At 35.1% G+C, this 6,982-nt stretch overlaps 1 long non-coding RNA gene across 5 annotated transcripts; it reads left to right on the forward strand.

Annotated features, from left to right (window-relative positions):
* LOC125259492 lies at positions 1-6,338 on the forward strand. 5 transcript variants are annotated; one of them, XR_007182836.1, is made up of 5 exons: positions 1-2,923; positions 3,406-3,503; positions 4,176-4,213; positions 4,546-4,610; positions 4,686-4,880. It is a non-coding gene; the product is annotated as an uncharacterized LOC125259492 (long non-coding RNA). The 5 variants fall into 5 exon arrangements; XR_007182834.1 differs by having other exon boundaries at positions 1-2,918; XR_007182835.1 differs by lacking the exon at positions 4,686-4,880 and adding an exon at positions 5,327-6,338 and having other exon boundaries at positions 1-3,503.
* The last annotated feature ends 644 nt before the right edge of the window (positions 6,339-6,982 follow it).

A 6,982-nucleotide genomic window follows, 5' to 3' on the forward strand; every position in this document is an offset into this window, starting at 1 on the left:
TTCAATGTATTCTTTCAACAAGTGAACTTCTTTTGTGTGTGTTGTGGCAAATGCAAAGTAGAACCAAACTAATCTTGTTGTTTGTTAAAGCCAAAGGTATGTTCTTACACATCTGTGCATTGTTCACAGTATGCCCACTCTTTTCCCAGTGTACCCACAGTATACCCACACTTTGCCCACAGTGTGGGCTTGCTGTGGGCCCACAAATGGTTAGTTTTGCTCTGCGATGCGTTACCTCAGTTTTAATTCATAAAATAAACTTACCTGTATGAGTAGTATTTAAGCACTTGCAAGTAGGCCTACTTCAGTAGAATGAATTGACTCTTTCCTATAGAGATTGCTAATGTGTCGTCATCATGACGTATTCCCGGTGGTGAACGCAAAGCATTTTGGGAATCCGCGGCACAAACATACACAAGGCGCCCGCCATACTTCTTTGCATGGAGGGAAGAACGCAGTGTTCAAGATGCCGTATACCTGCTGTTTTATACAGTAAAGTCGCCGCAGCAGGCACAGGTCTTTTTTACAGATGGATGCAGGACCTGGAGATTGTAAAAGTGGGGCAGAAAACTGTCGTCCGTTCAAATGTATGCTAATGTTTTAAGCACCACACTCTTTGCTCTCTCTCATCTATCTGCATGCAGTCAGAATTCAACAAACCAGCGTGTGTGTGAGAGATTTTGGTTGGGTGACAGTTGTAGGTTACAGTTTGACAAGTTTACATTTTGACAAAAGCACAATGTTGTGTTTTATTGTGTGTACACAAATATAAGTAAACACTTTGCAGTTTGAAAGATGTCCTGTATGAACAAAATGACGGAGTATGTTTTTATGTTTCCACTGTTCGATCGCGCCCGCGCCTCTCTCTCTCTCACACACACACACATACGCTGGTTTGTTGAATTCTGACTGCACGCAGATAGATGAGAGAGAGCGAGGAGTGTGTGCTAAAAACATTAGCATACCTTTGAACGGAAGACAGTTTTCTGCCCCACTTTTACAATCTCCAGGTTCTGGACCCATCCATCTGTAAACCTGGGCCTGTTGCAGCGACTTGAAGTTACTGAAAACTTTGTGTGTATGCACTAACACTTAATATCATGTAGTTGTGTGTAAATATATATTTGTGTGTAAAATTATATATATATATATATATATATATATATATATATATATATATGGTGGCCATTTCCATAACACCAAAAAGGAGGACACTTTGCGGCATTTAGTGAGGCAAGAATAATTGCATAGGACTCTGATGTACTCGCGACTACAATGTACTCGTAATACAATTTTGTCCATTATATCGATGGTATCATGATACAGTGATTCTGAAAAAGAACTCATTGCCGGACAATTTGATGTAGACCTATGTGTAACAGAAGAGGCAAAAAGTGTTTGTTCACAGTATTTGTATTTGTATTTATTCAAGACATTGTGATGTCTGTTTCACAATGTGATGTCCTTTATTTTCTCGTCATATCTCGTCTTTGCATTAGGATTTAGTTTTAGGCGGTATGGTCCGACAATGTTTTCTTTAGCCCGCTGCATTTTGTAGGATTATATTCTGTTTATCACGCTAATTTTTAATTATTTTCATGCCAGAACACTAGCCTGCAATGCCAGCCCATGTAAACTGGCCAAACATACCCATAATTCTTTGCGTTCTGATGACGTTGCCACCCAGTTGGTCACATGTCTTAGCGATCTCTATTCCTGGAAATGCAGGCTGGGACTCGCGTGTGGCACTGAAATCAGTCTCTCGTTGCAATCGCGCCCGCGATTCCACGCCGAGATTGTGCCTTTAGCACAGGTAAATTAAATTAATTTAATACATATGCAGTGTCATTTTGCATTAATCACTTCCTGGATCTGAATACTTACCTGAAATATGTCAAACACCCTTTATTTCATTTACATCACCCCCCATACGGTAAAAAAATATATTTTATCTGGCCAAAATATATTTTAAATATATGGTAAATATATGTTACAAACAGTGAAGTTCAATGAAATATATTTTTGAAACTGAAAATATATTTTGTTTCAACCTTCATATACTTAAAATATATTTAAACATGTATTTCAGGGGCAGGAAAATATATTTATATATAAAAATATATTTCAGGGCGCAAGAAAATACATTTCCAATCTTACAGTCGACAATGCAAATGTGGGTGGAAGAAAGCCTTGCGATCAAAACTCTCCATCATGTTAGAAGAATTTTAAACACTTCCAGAAAAAACATGAATTTCCCCATATTTTCCACATTGACCACTTTGTTCACATATGATCTGCCCAAAAAATACAGAGTTATCATGGCACCTCACAAATGTGTGTTTTAGTCTATTACTTATTAATTCATTTATTTATTTGTAATTTATTGTCAGTGTAATATAGCGTTTAACAAATACAAATAAATAGATGAATAAAATCGCTAGATGTACGATGTTAACTGTGACGTAATTTGAATGGGAAACCACTAGCAGCGCTCACGGACTTTTGGAGTACAGCGCATGCGCGTCATTTTGATCTGTAACGGTCGTCAGTCAACCGGGAGTTCACGGAGTAAAAGGTAATGAGCTATAACTTTATTTTTAGTCGTCCTTTTTCACATATGTAATGTTAATTGCTGCTTTGAATGTATAATGTTTTGTATTGTCAAGGTTTTTTTAACTTTATTTGTCAATTTAATGCCGTTTGTTTCATTTGCTCACATGAGGAGTTTGCACTTGATATGTTCAGATTTCCGTTTTAACGTCATTTGTTTTTAATTTGGACACTAGTGAAAACTAACGTTACACACAAAAAAAAAGTTTAATTTTTTTTTTTAAATTTCAGCTGTAGAGTGGAGACAGTGCTGCCTGCTGTTGTCGATCGATGATGTTCACGTGATCCTGTCACTGATAGTGGAGCCTGTAACGTAATTTTTTTTTTTTTTTTGCTAAATTTAAATGTTTTACTAAACTTGTTAATTAGGCACACGTTATTCGCTCGTTATTAGAGTTCAGGCATATGTTGGTTTGCCATTAATGGCATTTCATGCGCTCAATTTTTCTACTATTATTATTATCATTATTAATATAGCCTAGGTTACTATAATATATTCACTTTCTGCTGAATGACAAGCTGTTTTCGATGATCCAGTTGAGCCAGTGATTCAATAAGTCGCTTGTAACAGAAGATGCTTATTTGTCACGACCTACAGGTTTACATGTGTCATTAATTAATTACTGTAAAAAATCTACTTTTTATTTTCAGTAGCAGAAGCAGAGACGTTATTTTCGAAAATTATATTTAATTTTAATTTTAATTTTTAAAAGAAATTATATTATTTTATTTGTGTAATTTATGAATTGATATGTTCTCTGCACTTGTGTTAATATCTGTTTCTGTCTGGAATAGGTGCGGGTCCAAACCCATCTGTCAAGACACTTGTCCACTTGCTGTCCGCCCCACCAGCCCAACAATTGTACTGGAGAGCCTCTGACCACAAGTCATAGGTACAGGATAGTGTTCATAGTCAAGTCATATTCATTTCTGTGGCACTTTATACAAAACAGCTTCACAGTAATAAACATGAAATTAACAGAATTCAAAATTCAAAAGTTGAATTTAAATATAAAGGCCAAACTACTGATTTTTTTTTATTATTTATTTTTAAGTGTTTGTTTCTGATAATACTAAAAAAAGGGATACTCCACCCAAAAATTAAAATACTCTCAGAATATGACTTTCTTTCAAATTATGATTTTTGGAAAATAATCCATCTCTGTGAGTGCATGTGTAAGGTTGACACTTTAAAAACCACACAGAGTAAAAAACAATAGTAGTCAACATGACCCTAGTTGAAGTGAAACACTAGGTGTGTGTTAGAAAAATATTAATATTTTAAAGTCTGTACTTCCAAATGATTCCTCAAGCTTTAAAACACACATGACAAGTTACAACATGCTGACTTTGAGCCCATATTGGACAGTTGGAAAATCTGTAGTGTAACAAATTTAACATAATAGTATTTTCCTCAAACACGCCTATTATTTCAGTTCAGAAGAAGTTGATTCGTCAACTGAGGTCATGTGGATTACCATCATGTTCACTTTGGTTTTTGACCTTCTTGCATGAACACACAGAGATGGATTATTTTTCTAAATGTCTCTGTTTGTATTCCACAGAAAAAGAGAATGTCATAATCAACTGGAACAGCTTGAGGGTAAGTAAATGATGATATAATTTCTGTTTTTGGGTGGATTATCCCTTTGAGTTAAGTTATCTTAAATGAGTGACTTTGTGATATTTCACTATCCCTTCATTTGTAAAAGTGAAAATGCAATGCAGAAGTGTAAAGAAAGGCCTCTCCTCAATCATCAGTTTCTTTACTGTCCAAAAATGTGCCCATTAAATATCTTTAAAATCCAGTATACCTGTAATTGTTTTATTTCCAGTGTAAACAAAAATATCAGGAAATCCAAAACTAGTCAGAAGACAAAGTGCATGCCCTCTGTACCAGTACAGATGTTCAGTTATTGTGTTTTGTCTTTTGAGGAGTACAGTGGTAGAGACAGAGAAGAAGTGCCCTTGACGAGGAAACCATGGCAGCCATATATACGGTAAGTCAATACTTGATGAAAGGAAAATTTACTAGAAACATTAAGTTAAAAAAATAACTCATTTTTGTCTCACAGTCAAGAAGAGATTTTTAAATGTGTCCAAAGAGGCTTTGAGGATTTGAACTGGGGAAACTGAGACTTCTTGAAAGCAAAAAAGTTATATTTGTTTGAATATTGTAATTTTTTGAACATTGTAAAGTATGTTCCTTGCTGATTATTATTCAAATGTTCATGTGTTATAGACAACAAATAAAAGTTTTTCAAATGTGACATGTGAATGTATTTTCTTGGGTTGAAATATATGTAGGGCAAAATATATTTTTAAATGCTTTTGTAAAATATATTTTGAAAATATATTTTTTAAAAATATACAAAAAATGGCCAAAAATACATTTATAGAAAATATATTTGAAAATATATTTTTTTAAAAATATACAAAAAATGGCCAAAATATATATTTTTAGAAAATATATTTATATTTGAAAATATATTTTAGCGAAATATATTTTTTGGCCATTTTTTGTATATTTTGAAATATATTTAAAAATATATTTTCAAATATATTTTTTTACCGTAAATGTTCTAGAATTAGGCTACTTTCCGAAAAGGGTTATTCAAATAATCTTAATTTGTCATATCACGATATATGACGTTAGTCGCAGAAAGATAACGCAATAACTATGGAATGAAATCGACTGTCCCTTTTTTGCACAAAGAAAATCTGGTGCACGTGCATGAAGCTGATCACACAGGACATACGGAGACTTTAACTGCAGAAAGTAACACGTACAGGTAATTATAATTTGTTTTTATTTATTTATTTATTTTTTTTACAGTATGTAAATGACATAGCCTTATTACCACGCAGGACATAAATAATGATGTTTCTGCCTCTAATGTTACAAGGGAAGTCACTCGACACTATGCACCATGCATACCCAAGTTACAAAGAGTGTCGTTCTTTCTGCTGTTAGGCAACGAGTCCAACTCCGCTTTCATGCAGAACAATACGACATGCTATGAATGTAACAATGCGAACGAGCACCGTTCCGTCTCAAACAAATGCGTGCTACTGCACTGTACGGCTCTGCTAAATGTAAAGAGCAAAAGAGTATGATTATACACCCAACGACATCAAAATGCATAAAACGATGGAAATACTTATCACTGAGATGAAGTGGCTGTTGTAGTGATGACGAGAGAATATTGAAGATTGCTTTGATGATAGCTAGGCCCTTTTATGATACTGCTGAAACGAAATTCGAAAATAGAATCCGCGGGTGGACCTGCACACTTCTTAAATTTAGAGACGGCGAATACGATCACTCTCATAGTGCGACCGCTTCAATGAATGTTCAAAATGATAGGCTAACGTGAACTTAAATGACGCTGCAGCATTATATCCCATCTAAAATAAACGTTTTCACATTGTAGTACATCGGACTACCGCTAACATTGTCTGTGTGAATATTTAGATAATCACAATTATAGGCCTGTACATGCGTCGTGAGGAACGTCAACTGTGAACTGAACGCCGGCGATGGTATCTGCGAACACGATAGTGGGTGGGAACAGAACTTATATACTCAGGTGACGTGTAATGATTGGTTAGATAATGAGCAATGACGTGCATTAGAGTCTTCCGGGTAGAACTTCCGCTAAACGCTCCCATTTCTCTCAAAAATACTAACAAGTACATGTTGCTCACATATTATTGTAGCCTAGTTTGTGCTGAATACAGTGTAATGAGACTTTTGTCATTAATATGTTTATAAGCAACTGAAAAAAGCACAAATGTCAGGGCATGTCAAAACTTCTCCAAGGCCCCAAATTAGCCACAGACCCCGGAGGGTTAAATATACGACCATGTTAAACTTCAGCCCATATAAATGCAATCCCTAAAACAAGCCCTAACCCTAATGCATTGAAATTCAAGCACGGTTTATGCAGTGCATTTTTTGTCCAATTAGTGCAATTCAACAAGCTGTTTTGTTTCAAAAACCTTTGTCGTTATTTTACTTCCATACCCAGCCCATGCGGCCCACGAGTTCCCCCCAAGAATGTTTTTGGGGTTAGGGCCTTAAATTGGAGTAAGTAGATGAATAAATAAAACTAGGACAGGGACAAATAATGATGGATATTATTGAATTTACTGCAAATGCAGTTAACAAATTTAATATTGCATTTTTGTCACATAGAAATGCACTTGAGAGTAAAGCACTGATTTTGAGCTAGGATGTCGTAAAGTGAATTTACTGCTATTAAAGCTGTCATCATTTCCTCACCCTCATATAATTCCAAACCTTTATGACTGTTGCGTCTAGTTTTTTTGTTTCATGTTCATGTTTTAATTTGAAGTTTAGTCATGTCTC

Source organism: Megalobrama amblycephala, linkage group LG23 (genome assembly GCF_018812025.1).
Source record: "Megalobrama amblycephala isolate DHTTF-2021 linkage group LG23, ASM1881202v1, whole genome shotgun sequence".
In the NCBI taxonomy this organism is placed as follows: domain Eukaryota; kingdom Metazoa; phylum Chordata; class Actinopteri; order Cypriniformes; family Xenocyprididae; genus Megalobrama; species Megalobrama amblycephala.